Below are 15561 nucleotides of genomic sequence, written 5' to 3' on the forward strand. Positions count from 1 at the left end.
TCCGTGATTTTTCAGGAGAAGAAGCAGTTGACATCATTGCTGCTCAAAACTACACTTGTTATGCAATTTTTTATGAAAACTGGCGTGTACATAGTTCTTACATCATTTATTATAATCTGGGAGAGAGTTACAACTCAAAATGACCCTTTTGAATTAAGCAAACCAACTAATGTCGAAACTTCGAAAACTGTTAGAAGTGCTTCCTGGCATGAATACATTAGACTTTTTTGTTGTAACACTTACAAGGGTTGTAGAGGTCAAAATAAGGTATTCATTGATGGTAACATCTCAAAAATTCATTTTTTTGAGATGTAACCCTTTCGATCTCAGCCATCCGTAGCGGATGACAGTATTTTCAAGGAGACTGTATTTCTAATATGTTGTAGCAAGCAAAATAATATGCAATTTCATACAGAAGTGGTTGTCGTTAGGTTTGAATGAACAACATGACAATATTTAATTTGTCAAAGATACATTTTAGTGATGATTCCCAATATGGAGGTTAAATATCCAAAATCATTTCCAGCTTTTAGAATGAGTCAAAGTAATTTTATGAAGAAAAAATAATTGTCTAAACTACATCAATTTTACTGGGAACAGACAGGATATTTCTATAGATATTAGGCCTACATATATTTTAATGGTGAAAATGTATTTGTACAAAAAATTGCTTTGACATGGTTTTGTGATTTAAGAAAAGTAATTTAATACTCGCTAGATGAAGTTTGCAGAAGGAAAACCAGAATCATATAAACCAGAAACCAAGTTTACAAAGAAAAATCTTGAATAAAAAGAAAACAATTTGGCAAAGCTAGTAGAATTCTTCAACAGTTTAAAAAAATTTTGAAGTTAGAACATTCCCATCAATATTACGAGCCATTCTTAAAATATGTAACAAACAAAATATTTCCATGTTGTTTCACTCATATCTAAAAGCAACTTTCCAACCTTGATGCAAAATTTGACAACATGCAGAATCTTGAGGGTTGAATTCATCCCTTAAATATATTTTCTCAAATAAAAATAAGTTTGACTTATTTTTTGGCTTCCTTTAACATTTTAGAAACTAAGGAAAATCAGATAATTTTTTGATAGCAGTATTTTAGTAACAATAAAATATTTTGCTGGTATTGCAGCATATCATATTTAGTGTTGCCTAAAGCTATCCTATGTTATTCAGTTTACTTTTATACTTTACATAATTCTATACTCTAATAATATTTCTACTTTGGAATTTCCAACAGTCTCTGTAATTCAGTCATTTCACTTGGTAATAAATCTACCAATGGGTGAAAGCACCTTTCTTTTGCCCCTCAAACAAAATTTACCTGGTCCAGATATTGTACTCACAAAGGGAGGTCTTCATGTGGTTTTCTAGAAAAGTGTTCAAATTCTGAGGATGTTCCCTTCATTAAAAAATATTTTATCCTTCAAGCGTTTTTTCCAATGGGCCTTATTTTGTTCAAAATTTAACATTTAAAATCTATCCTCAAACTTTTATAGTCTTATTCCTGCAGACATTTCTGGCTTGTCTCCGTGGCGTAGTCTCTAGTGCACTGACGTTGGGAACTGAAGGTTTTGAGCGAGTCTGACATTGGTCAGCACATTTTTTCCTATTACTGATACATCACTTCTTTTAATTTTTCAATAATATATTTATTTGCTGCGGTCTCTCTTCTTTTTTGAACTATTTGCAATATTTAAAATCATTATTCGCCCTTGTCACTTTGACGTGTTGTATGTTTTATTTGTTAGAATTTAAATGTAGTGCGGCCGGTGATGCTGCGTTCCTTCGCACTGCACCGAGTCTAATGCAGCAATGCAGGAGTTCTTCCCTCTGTTCCACTCTGCTCTACCATCAAGCTAAATTCACTGATTCATTAACAACTTTCATCTAATGCTTTTGTAGACATGATAGAAAGTTTTTTTTTTTTTTTTTTTTTTTTTTTTTTTTTTTTTTTTTTTTTGCACCAAAGTTTAACAGACGAAAGAACACTGTTCAGAAATGTGAACAACATCTGTGTTCCACGTGAAGTAATGAGGCCAAAGTATTATCTTGCTCTGCACCTGTATTTATTAAATGTGCTCGTTATTGTGAAATGCTTTGTTTCTAATGCTTCTATGAAAAATACCACCGAAATAAGTGTAATGATGAACCAGATCAAGTGATTCATTGTCAGACAAACAGTGAAAATTTGACAAATATTGTAAATAATGTAAACAATAATGAAAATATTTATTAATATTGTAAATAGAAAAAAACAACAACAACAAACAATAAAGTATTTGATGTAATATAAAAAATTAGTATACCAAAAACATAGAATTAAAAGAAAAAAATTAAAGAGAAAGGAAAAGAAAGGAAAAGAAATAAAAAAGATTAAGGTTGGATTCGAACTCTGAAACTTCAGTTCACAATGCCAAAGCACTAGCGATTACGCCCCGGAGACAAGTATGAAATATCTGCGGGAATAAGACTACAAAAGTTTGTTGAGGATAGGTTTTAAACGTTAAGTTTTGAACAAAATAAGGCCCATTGGCCAAAGCGCTTGAACATGTGTAAAATATTTGTTAATGAATTGTAAATCCTCAAATTATGAACACTTTTCTAGAAAATCACATGGCAACCTCCCCTTGTCAGCTTAGTACACACTGGAATCTGAATTTGCTTCTTGTAAGAAAATGTTCTTCAGGCATCCACAGTGTCCTACTCTTGGTGAATCATCTGTATTAACTCCTTCTTCAGACTGATATGCGTTTGTTATAAACTCTGTACTGTCAGAGACAAGTTTTGAAGCTCACAACAAAGTTTAATCAGTATCTAATAATATATTTTAAATTTAATTCATAAGCTACTATAAAAGAAAAGTCACAAGATAACTTACTTTCACGATGAGAATGATAATGCAAATAAAAGTATAAGGAGGAGCTCCAACACTTAAGAAACCTCACACGAACACACAACAGAGTTACTGACAATGAAAAAAGAGAAGTCCTTCAACATGCAAGTTGCTCCACCATAGACGATTAAGACTGGACAAAAACCTACACCATGCACAGGGATAACACAAATGGCATAAGAACAAGAATTAGTGCCACTCAATAACAAGAAATGAAAGTTATTAAAAGCAAATCAGCCTACACTCATTCCAGTAGCCACATGGTTTAACCAATTACCTGATACTAGTTTTGAAAGTTTCAGGCTATACCTTATGACTGTCCAGGCTGTGGTAACATAAATGGGAATCCAGTTTCATGATTAAGGTTTCAGGTTAGTTCAAGACAAAAGTATTCCTACTAAATATCTTTTGTTTTCAGTTATGTAGGTCTATCCTTGACACAACTTTAGACCAGAGGTCTTATTGTGCTTGCTTATTATGTTTACAGGCAGGTGGTACAGATGTATACTACTAAGCACAATTAATTAATGTCTCTCTTATCTAGTAAAGTTGCTTATCATGACTTTCTTAAATGTTAATGTTTTCCATCATACTGGATGCTAGTAAAAGTGGGACTTCTTATAATACCAGTACTAGAGATATTGCAGATATTGTGATTTCTTGATAGGAGTTAAAGCTCATCAGATATTTAAATTGCATTAAAGTATTCCTGTCCTCGTAATAGTAATAATCAGGCAATAAATGATATTTATAATGCATTCTTAAAACATACTGAGTAAAAGAGGTGAAGTGATGGATAGTTTTGGCCAGTGAAGTGAATTATGATATAATGAATATAAATACTATATATGATTTAACAATTTTGAAAAACGTTCATTTCCGAAAAGAATAAAGGAGAATGATATGAAAGAAAAAGCCATCTGCCATGGATTGTTAAAGAGTTCCCTTGAACTAATGGTAGTAAGTTAATGGGTACAGGTATATCTGAACATAATTAAGATTTTAAAAAAAGACATTTTGTGGAGAAGTGCTGACTTTTGTACTTTCTGTGTTTCTGTTCATCTCTTTGAATTTAAAAACTGTACATTAAATTCATTGTGCACTCATGCTAATTCTATATGCAGAGTTGTTTGTAAATGTACAGATAATTTACAGGATTATTTATTCTAAGAAACATTTACTACTGTCACTCTTTACCTATCCATGGCTTTATGGACGTTAAGAGAAAAGATAATGAAGAAATATGAATCAGGTATAAAGTTCAAAATGATTTCTATTTTACAGTCATAATTAGTCATCAACATTCAATTTCAACTTGGAAAATTGTTATTAAAACCTATATAACTTTTAAAAACCATTTTACTTACATTCCATTTTCTAATGATGTAAATTGATATTTATGTTTGAAATTTTGTATATGGTAGAACATTATCCTCATGAAAAATTAGGATGTAAATTTCTTCAGACTAACCATACAACGGAAATGAATTCACATATGGTATTAATATCAACTACATAATGCTTAATATTCATGCACAAATAATCTTACATAGTGTAACTTTTATTAGCACTAACACATAAAACTTAGAAACTACAATAATTATCCTGAATTGCCTACTGCAAACTATTTAAAAATATTGAGAAAAAACATTTATATCTATGAGCTTAATTCTCGGACAGTTACTGCTGACAGAAGCTGTCTATAGCCAAACCTTATGATATGTTGCCATTATTTCATTTTCAACAATTTAAAATCTTTGTTATAAAAATTTATCAATTTGTAGCTGTTAACTATGGCTTCACATCAAGGTCTTACTATATGTTTACTAAAATTATATTTTTCCTAATTATGGTTAGTCGCAGCACAATAACTCTAGTGGAACTGCAAAATAGGAAAAATTTTGAATTTTATATTCCATCCATATGACTCATGAATGTGTGAATGAATGAATGAATGAATGAATGAATGAATGAATGAATTAATGAAATGAGCATTTAGGAACCCTCCTACATAGTAGGAGAGCCAAGAAGGCCTCCACTTCATTTTCTGTATTTGTGAGGGTTAACAATTGTTTGGTGAAAAGTTTTCAGAGATGTAAAGGTTTAAAATAAGAAAAGGGAAAAAGTGATGAGGTTGATATTTACCCGTGGTCCAGGCTGCCTCCACTATAAAGGAAACAGAGAAAGGAATAAAATGACAGATAGGGTAATTTCTTTAGTTTATATTCTGGTCAAGAATATTCTTCTATCTTATTGTTACATCCATTAACATCTCTAGAAAGCAGGAAGGAGATTTGAGACAGAATGAACCTGGTAAGGGGTAATGAGGAAAGATGACTAGCTACATTGCCGAGGTGAGGAATATACTGTGATCACTCTACAAAATAAAATACCTTCAATATGGGATATTTTTAAAATGATTCATGACACAATATGAGAAGTGTATGTTCTTCTAAATGCCTGTGCGTGAGACTACAATTGCAATGAAGGAAGTTTATATGAAGATAATTACATGTCAATTAATATTCTATGACAATGAAAGAAATATAAGGGGAAAGTTTGAGATCAAGGAGACTTCTGATAGTAGTAATTACTATTCATCAGCCTGCAAGAAGAATTATATGTACCGGTACTGTCATCTGCAAGGAGTGTTCTGCAAATACCTGTTAAAATGCAATCTATAAGCACAACTTCCATAAGAGTAAAAGAAGCTGCTTTTACCATGAGGTGAGCATTACATTGTTTTTGTTCATTTGGTAAATATTTGCAAAATTATACAAGCATGATATTATACTCATTTATATAAGATTTAAACACAGTGGTAATGTTTGAGTTTATATGAAATAATGAGAGATGTGGTTTAGTTTTCTACAATGGACGATATATATTTTTTAAATTGCAATTTATGAGCATTCAGTGGAAGTGAAGATACTGTTCACATCTGCAGAGTTAAAATGTTTGGATGACTGACAAACATGATGTAAAAGATGTCGGCAAACCTTGAGAGAAGAACAGATATTGACTGGACAGGTAACAGTCAGGATATCACTATTGTAATCCAAGATATCAATGATGCCAGAACAGTAGAGAAAATGATAAATGAAGTGAAAGCAAGATATATCCATAAATGCATACATGAAAAATCTTGATCACTAGATGCAACTGAAAAATAGATTGGTACTTTTCCTTTTACCTTCCAGATAAATCAAGTAGCGAAGCCTGTCTCTTTCTTTTCCTGTCTTGAAAAGATACAGTCCAAAGGTGAAGACAATTGAGCTCACGATTATAACCTATTCCTGTCTATAAAATTCTCCAACTATCAGCTCAGCTTTAAGGCAGAAGACATGTTTATATTGCCAAACAATGTTGTTAAAGGAAAATAATTCAAGTAGAACCTAGTTAATAATTTCTAATGACGTATAAAAACAAAAGTTTGGTACAGCTGGTGTTATATGAAGAAATTAAAGTTAATGAGTCAGATCACATAAATTTTACAATTAATTGGAAATGATCAAATCAGTAGATAGTTTTTACATGTCATTAAGGTCAAGCATGTCTGACTTTTGGATCATTTGGTATTTTCAGTATTTCTTTGATAATAATTTTAATTACTGCAATACCTGTAACAAGTGATTTACCTTCATTTTTCATTTTATGAATTCATACAATGATCTGGTAACAGTGTATTAAGCTCAGACCAATTTTGATGAAAAGTATAATATATTAACTTTTAGATGATCTCAGGTTTTATTCTGAATATTTTGTTCCAATTTTTCATACAAGAATAAAAGCAAAAAATCATCATCATAATCATCATGATCATAATAATAATCATCATTTTACAGTTCCAGTTTCTCGGGTACTGTTGGTGAGCCTCTTCCATTCTGTCTTAGCGAGATACGTTCTGTTTTTAATGACGTCCTCCAGTGTCCTCTCCCGATTTGCAATGTCCATCCAGTGGGTTCTTGGTCTTCCCACCATCTGTTTCCCTGCCACGTCTTTCCAAGTTAACATATGCTGTTCTTGTTCACTCCATCCTCATTACATGCCCAAACCACCTCAGTCTGGACATGCTGATCCGATCTAACAATGATGTAACAATCCCAGGTTCCTTCCTTATCACATCATTCCTGAACTTGTCCAGTTTGGTTTTTCTGAATTGTCGACCTAAGGAACTTCATCTTGGATGCCTGCAACCTTGGTGAGTCTTTCTCAGTGAGGGTGCAGGTTTCAATACCATAGGTTAAGATTGGTATGAAGTACTGATTGAACATCACCAGGTTTGATTTTGCTGGTACTTTGGGATCCCAGAGGAGTGTTCGTACTTGCTGGTAAAAGTGAGAGCTCTTCTGCACTGTTTGTCACCTCATTTGTGGCTAGTGTATCTCGAGATATTACACTGTGAGGTATGTAAAGCTTTCCACACTTTCTAGTGGATGGTTTCCTAGCATGATGTTCGCTGGTCGTTTCTCTCTGTTTACTGCCATCACTACTGTTTTGAGTTCGCTTATCTTGAGATTGAACTCCTGGAACGTAACCTTCCATTCATTGAGTCTCCACTGTACTTGTTCCTCAGTTTCTCCCCAGATCATACCATCATCAGTAAAGCCCATTGCATTTAGTTCAGAGGTTTTCTTGATATTTTTCATTATGTAATCCATGATGGTGATGAACAATAATGGGGATAGTGCACTGCCTTTCTTGACTCCACTTTTGATCTTGAACCAGGATGAATGTCCATCACCCAATTGCACACAGTTGACAGTTCTCATACAGTGTCTGAACTTTCTGCACCAGTCACTCTGACACATTCCTTTTTCTCAGGCATTCTCGTATCTTCTCTTTTGCAATGCTGTCATGTGCCTGCTCAATGTCAGGGAAAACCATGAACAGATCTTTGCCCTTTCCCCAGTCATCTTTTCATACTCACTCACTCACTCACTCCGTAGGCTTCTGAGGGACGTGAAGTTCCTGTGCTGATATCACAATCCTCTTCCATCTTGAGCCTGCTCTTCCCATTTATCAATTTGGAGGGTCCGGCATACCTTGTTGATTTCTTTCTTCCAGCTGCTTCGGGATCTTCCTGAAGGTCTTTTCCGATTAAGAGATCCTTTGCATAGATCTACTGGTGCTCTGTTATCCTGCATCCTCAGTACATGTCCAGCCCAATGCAGTCTGTTCGATTCTATCACACCCATTATAGTGTGTTGTTGAGAACTTTCTACCAGAGATAGGATTGAACCATAGGCCAAATATTTTCCTATAAACTTTATTCTCAAAGTCTTGCTACTCCTCCTGCTCTTCCTTGGTTATACTCCATGTCTTGGAACCATACAGAAGTACTCGTTGAATGATTGTATTATAGATAATCATTTTTGCATTCCTTGTTACAAACTCGTAGAGTCAATGCCTTATTTACATTCTTAATTCTAGCTTGGTGTTCCTGCTGCCTTTGGTTTTGGTCATTGATTAACACACCAAGGAATTTAAACTCCTCTACTCTTTCAAATATATATTTCCCAATCTTCAAAGGCAATCTGTCAACCTCCTCATGATTCGCTCTCTGTACAACTATCTAATGAGTCTTTATCATTTACCCGTAAGCCAATTTTTGCTGCCATTTCCTCTAGTTCCACAAATAAATGCCTAATTTCTGATTCATTGTGGCCAATAAGAACAATATCATCTGCATATACAAGGACTTCATGTTGTCTCCCCAATATGATCCCAGCAGGTAAAAGTGCTAATTTCCTGATAATATTCTCCAGTGCAATGCTGAACAGAAGAGGAGGTAGTGCATCCCCCCTTGTCTCAGGCCAGTTTTATTCTTGAAGGAACTCTATTTTCTGCCCTTGAGCAAAACACAGCTAACATTACCATCCATACACAGTTTGCACATGTTAATTAATTTTATGGGAAAGCCAAACTCCATCATGATATTCCACAGCTCTTCTCTATGAACTGAATCATATGCCTTGAAGAAATCTATAAAGAGATAATGAACCGACTCCTTGTGTTCCCACAATAGTCTTAATTGCAAATTTGTTGTCTGTAGTGGATCTGTTACTACAAAAACTGTTCTGATAATCCCCAATAATATTTTCAGCAAATGGTTTTAAACACTGTAAAAGAATAAAAGACAATTTTGTAGGCCGTGTATACAAGAGATATACCATGATAATTTAAAAGTTCTTCCTTATCCCCTCCTTTATGAATTGGGACAATAAGTGATACCTGCCATTCTTTTGGAATAACTTCATCATGCCATATCTTTACAATGATCTTATATATGTATTTATGTAATCTTTCTCCATCATATTTAATAAGCTCAGCAGGAAAGTTGTTACCTGAAGCTTTGTTTTTTAAACTATAATTCTTTGTAATACGTCTTGATAGGATGGTTCTGTTACTTGTTCTTCTGATGGGGAACTAAATTGTTTACCAATACAGGTTTCTGGATTAGCACAATTCAGCAAGGAATGTAAGTATTGCTTACAGTAATTCAATAATTTGCCCTGATCAGCAATTAAATTTCCAGACATATGTCTCATAATACTCTATCTTGGTTGAAATCCTTTTATAATTTTGACAGTTCCATACATCTTGCAGATGTTCCTGTTTCTGTAGCCATCTTGGATTGATTCTATTTGTCGTCTCAGGTAGACTTTTTTTTTTTTTTCTACAAATTAATTTACTACATTCCTTCTGTATTTTTCTGTATAGATCCTCAACATCTACATTCCTATTAGACTGCAGCCACTTATTACGCCACATTGCCACTTCATTAACTGCATCTTGACATGCCTTGTCGAACCATTTCTTTTTCTTACTAACGCCTTTTGGTATCACTTTCATTGCTACTGTTGTCATGATTTGTTTCACGTTATTCCTCATTCATTCACAAACTTCGTCATTTGTTTCATCAATGTCTTCTATAGGATCTTCTCCTAGAATATCAAATCTGTTTGTAATTTCCATATTATACTTTAATCTTTCACCCTCCTGCTTCAGTTTCTCAGTGTCAACTTTGCATCTTTCCTCACTCTGTGACTTACAAGAGGTTTTCAATTTAATTTTAACAGAAGCAATTATCATGTTGTGATCAGATCCTATCTCAGCTCCTCTGTAAGCTCTGATATCAGTTATGGAAAATAAAAACAAAAAATCCTGGTTATAATTTTTGGTCATGATAGATCTATGTAAGTAGGACTACATACTGATATAATGTTATCAGTTTACAGTGTTGTGATAGTACATATATCACACCCCAGAATTATATGTAGAAGTTAGAGATATTATTGTCTGTATTCTAATTTTATTATTATTATTATTTCATGTGTATACTTTGCCATTTATGTTGGTAAGCTGGAAGATATCCACATATGTAGGTATGAGTAATTTGTTTTGCACGAGTGGGAAAACATTGCTGTAATAACTCTGGTAATTTGAATGAGTCATATGGCTGCCCCAGTGCTTGTTGTGATGTACTTGTGTTGGGAAATTCCATTAGGCATGTATATATCCCAGCCTGTTGAGATAAGCTTGTTGTTGTACCAGGGAAAATTTGGTGATTCATGTAAAACTCCCGAGTGTTTGTTTATCTCTTGGGAGAAAGGAGAAGTTCAGGGCATGTCTTGACAAGAGGTTCACTCATGATTGGCTGGCAAGCACCAATCCAGACGTATCATCTGAGAGGAAGGGGATGTTGATGTCTATAAAGGTTGATCATACGGCGGCAACCGGCACATTGTATGGGACATTGTGAAGAAACATTGTAAGAGTGATTGTGAAGGTGATTGTAAGGTAACTACTACAACTAGAAGCAGTAACACTGTATGAAGGAACGAGAAGGAAGACAACTACAACTGACGCACTGTACGGGAAGGAAGTGGTGCTGATATACGGTACTGGAGTGACACGGCAGCAATGGACTGGACTTCAAACGTTCGTGGAGCGTAGTCTAGTTATGTTTGTGGAAAGTGGCCGATTGTGGAGAGTGCTTGTGCATTAAGTATTGTAGCACTTGTGGCGGCCTAGCATTATATGTTGGTGAAAGCTATCTCAGACTTTCCATAAATTTATATGTTGAGGATCGACAGACGTGTGTATATATCTTTACAACAAGTGTTAAAATATGTGAACACAGTAGTACAAGGTACAGTATCTGTGTGATGTGATAACTGCCGATTATGAGAATCGGTAAGTCGAATTGATACAGAGACAGTGAAGGGTATTTATCTTCATACATGTACATTGTTCATCGGACTATTTACAAATGGTAACATAGTTCTCGCTTTCGTTTTCCCACGATTTTCATTATTTTTGTTGTTGTTGTAAATATGGAGTCTTCCAGCAATATTTTATGTGTGTATTATATGTATAATGTTGTATGTTGATGAGGTGCTCATGCACGGAATTTATTCAGAATATAGTTAGCTATTTTAGAATCAGTGTTATTGATGAACCTAGGTGCAGTTCCTACCTAATTAGTCGTTTTCAGGAGGTTAGGTAAGGCCTGCAGCAGATGTACCAGTACGCAGCATTATGTACACGCCCTGGGATATACAGTTTATCATGCTCTTATCTAAATTCGAGGGATCCATTCTGGTGAACTCTGGCGCCCATACTACGGACATTTCGGTTAATTATGCTTATTAATTTTATTAAGTTTGAGTGATTTTATTTATATATATTTTTATTCATTATTTATCAGTAAGCCATCAAAATGTTACAGTGTTACCAAATTTATGCTTTATTTCTGTGCACAAAGCAAGTCTGTGCTTATCTAAAGGCATATTTTGGAATCTTGAATTTTTAACAAACACAAAAACAACTGTGCTTTCCCATCCACCCTTCCCAGCTTACCTAGCCTCAGCAGATCTTTTTCTATTCTTCATATTGAAAGTCACCCTAAAAGCAAGATTTCAGACAATTGGAGAGATTAAATTGGAATTATGGGCACAACTCCATGGAATGCCCCATATCACCCACTGGGACACCTCCTGTAAGTGGAAATGGCATTGGAAGCATTGTATTAATAGAAGAGGAGAGTACTTTGAAGGAAACATGCTAACTAGATTACAGGCAAGCCCCACTAAGCAGTTATTTTCAAAGTTAAGTTATTTTTTCGAACAGGCCTCGTATATACTGTACCAGATGCAAGACCATTTTTTTTTAATTTTTAAATGTTAGTTTTTGTTTCTTTTTCAGGTATAATTCTGTTACCATATACTCATGTTCATAAAACACAGAACATCTTGAAAGACTAGAGATAGGAAGTTCATAGTCAGAGGACATGTTCATTAGTATGTTCTGCAGAAACGATTAGCATTTCAGTCCCCTAGGTTCAGCATGTGTCCTGTTGCCTAGTAGGCACTGGGTCCTCCATGGGTACTGATAACTTGTTCCATGCATGATGGCATCGAAGTGTATAAAGTGCGAATGGCGTCCTGGGGTATAGCCATCCATGCTGCATTCACCTGGTTCCACAGTTCATCTTTAGTAGTTGGCATTGGGTCACAGTGCCGCACCCGTCGTTTCACCATATCCCATGCATTTTCGATTGGCGACAAGTCTGGTGATCGGGCGAGCCAGGGTAATGGTCTGACATCCTGTGATGACAAGAAGGCATGCGTTCGTGCAGCAACATGTGGCCGCGCACTGTCCTGCTGAAATATGACGTCTGCAATGTCGTGAAGAAAGGGTATGGCTACAGGTCGCAGGATGTCATTCACATAGGTCAAACTGGTCACGATGCCCTGGACACGCACCAACTGTGATTTGTGGTTGTACCCAATAGCATCCCACATCATAAGGCCTCGAGTTGGTTCTGTTTGTCCTGTGCAAATGCAGTCAATGCGATGCCACTCCCTCTCTCTGCGGTGAACCAAAATGCGGCCATAATTTTCCAACAAACAGAACCTGGATTCATCCGAAAACACTCTCTGCTGCCATTCCTATCCCCAGTGATGTCGTTCCATACACCACTGCATTCTATAGCATGTTTATGCACATTAGTCAAAGGTAGGCAGAGAAGTGGATGACGCACCGGTAACCCAGACCGTAATAAATGGCAACGCACTGTCACTCCTGATAGTGTACGATGTGTTACACTGTTTCACTGTTGCGCCAGAGCCGAGGAGGATGCAGATCTCCCCTGGGCGGGGGTGGTGGTGGTTCTGGGTGGTGTGACCAGACGCACCTCGTCGTGTTCTACAGCCTTCTGTGAACCATTCTGTACACACCCGTTGCACTGCTGACACACTTCGTCCCACACGAGCAGCATTTTCCCAGATAGATGTGTCACGTTCTCTCATCCCAATAATGTGCCTTCCTTCAAACTCACTCATTTGATGGTGCGGTTCTCGCATACGTCTGTGAGGCATCTTGCACATCTGCTGAAGTCACACTGATTCATTACCTTCGGTTTATAGTGACAATGAGAGGTGCAGGAATATTTTACCAGTAGGTGGTGGTGCGCCAAGATATCGATGTGGACCTTGAACCTGAGGGCCGACATGGTTCAAATGCTAGTCATTTGTTCGAACATACTAATGCACATGTCCTGTGAATATGAACTACTACTCTCTAGCGTCTTAAGGTGTTCTGGTTTTTATGAACGTGAGTGTATTTTCCTTTTCACGTAACCTCATGAGTGCAAGTTATGAATTAATAACTTCAAAACTAGTCGTATGATAGAAAAAGGGTCTATTTGTACACAAACACAGATAGGAGTATGTAATTTAAAAACTACGAAAGGTTTTGCTGGGATGAAATAAAAATGAAAATCCACAGCCTGTTTCTAGTTTCAACTGGGTCAGGAATGGAATGAATCCCCCATCTAACGGCGAGGATAGGAACTGTGCCAGCTGCCGAAGCCCGTTGTACTTCTCTGGGGCAATGATTAATGACTGACAGATGTTACGAAATTTTAGTGGAGAGTGTTACCAGAATGAAAGATGACAGGGAAAACTGGAGTACCTGGAGAAAAACCTGTCTTGCCTTCACTATGTCCACCATAAATCTCACATGGAATGACCAGGATTTGAACCACGGAACCCAGCTGTGAGAGACCAGCGTGCTGCCAACTGAGCCACGGAGGGTCGCTGGGATGAAATATAGAGCATATAAGAAATCAAATTCAGAACTAAATGGCAAATTGACGCAAAGAATGGTGCCTTAGGAATGTTAACATTACTTCACCGGGACTAATTGTATTAGTATTTCTTAAGAAGAAAGTCAATCTTTATGTCAAGATACATCCTTTGTATTTCTAATTATAACAAAATCATGATCCATTATGACGGACAAGATGGTTAAGGCATTGTCCCTTATTTGTACCTACTAGATAAAAAAATCAATGATTTATTCTGTAGGAATAACATAGCGGGAAGATGATATAATTGTTTACAAATTAAGTATTTCCATGTTATGGGTTAATGTTTACTGATTTCTTACCAAGGATTGTTTTGTTCATTTTCATTGAAGCCAGTCTATTGGCAATTATAAATTTAACTACTATCTGCAATATTCTTTTTTTTCTACTTGTTTATATTGCACTGACAGTGACAGGTCTTATGGTGAAGATGGGGTATGACAAGGCTAGGAATGGGAAGGAAAAGATCATGGCTTTAAGGTACAACTCCAGCATTTGCCTGGTGTGAAAATGGGAAACCACTAAAAACTATCTTAAGGTTTGCCAACACTGAAATTCGAACTCACCATCTCTCAAATGAAAGCTCACAGATACTTGACCCAACCAGCATAGCCCACTTGCTTGGTTAACTACCATCTGTAAATAATTTCTTAATAAGGAATTCTTCATAAGAGATGGCATGCGTACTGTCAAACCTAGAACTGCATCGCATGTAATTATATGGGATCAATTATGTACTTCTTTTAGCCAGAAACATTCACTAATGTATACGCCTGAATCATATCTGCATACTATGGATACCATCTGAAAATAATAAATAGGTCCACTCTAATACTGCTACCAAAGTTACTATGAACTTTTATCAAAGAGAATGATTTTCAAAAGACCTGTTAAAAATTCAAACTTGCAATAAATTCACAACCATTATGCTGTATTGGTCTGAATATAATACTTTTTTAAATGTGAAAATGTATTTATAAAAACCACTGTCACTGCATATGCATTGCCTACATTTAAAAAAAGATGACTTCTCATGAATGTCTACTTGTGTCATTCCCCAACTGTACTGACTTGTGCAGTGGGAGTCGCCATGCCTCATAGCAGAGTTCGAGATCATGAATAAACCGAAATTTCACAAGCTTTGATGATTTTTTCCAATTTATTGCTTGGGAGGCCTGTGATCTATTGTTGCTCAGCTTGGTGTCATTGCATTAATGCATTCAGCTTTGGTCACTATTCCAGCAAAGGCAGATCATGTGGAAAGGAGAATGTCTGTCACTTAAAAGGAGGGAGTAGAAATTATTAAACTTTACCTACAGGTTTTACAAGAAACAAAAGATACTAATAGTGTTCCAAGTTCCAAACATGTTTGGTATTACGAAGTGTGATGTATGATGTTGATGAAAAGAATATCAGCACATCATGAAAAGAATATAGAAGATCAAAGACCAGAAAATTTAATAACATTGACAGGCTTGTTATCAAATTTGTACTGGAGGAATGAAA

Source organism: Anabrus simplex, chromosome 5, assembly GCF_040414725.1.
Source record: "Anabrus simplex isolate iqAnaSimp1 chromosome 5, ASM4041472v1, whole genome shotgun sequence".
NCBI classification, from domain to species: Eukaryota; Metazoa; Arthropoda; class Insecta; order Orthoptera; family Tettigoniidae; genus Anabrus; species Anabrus simplex.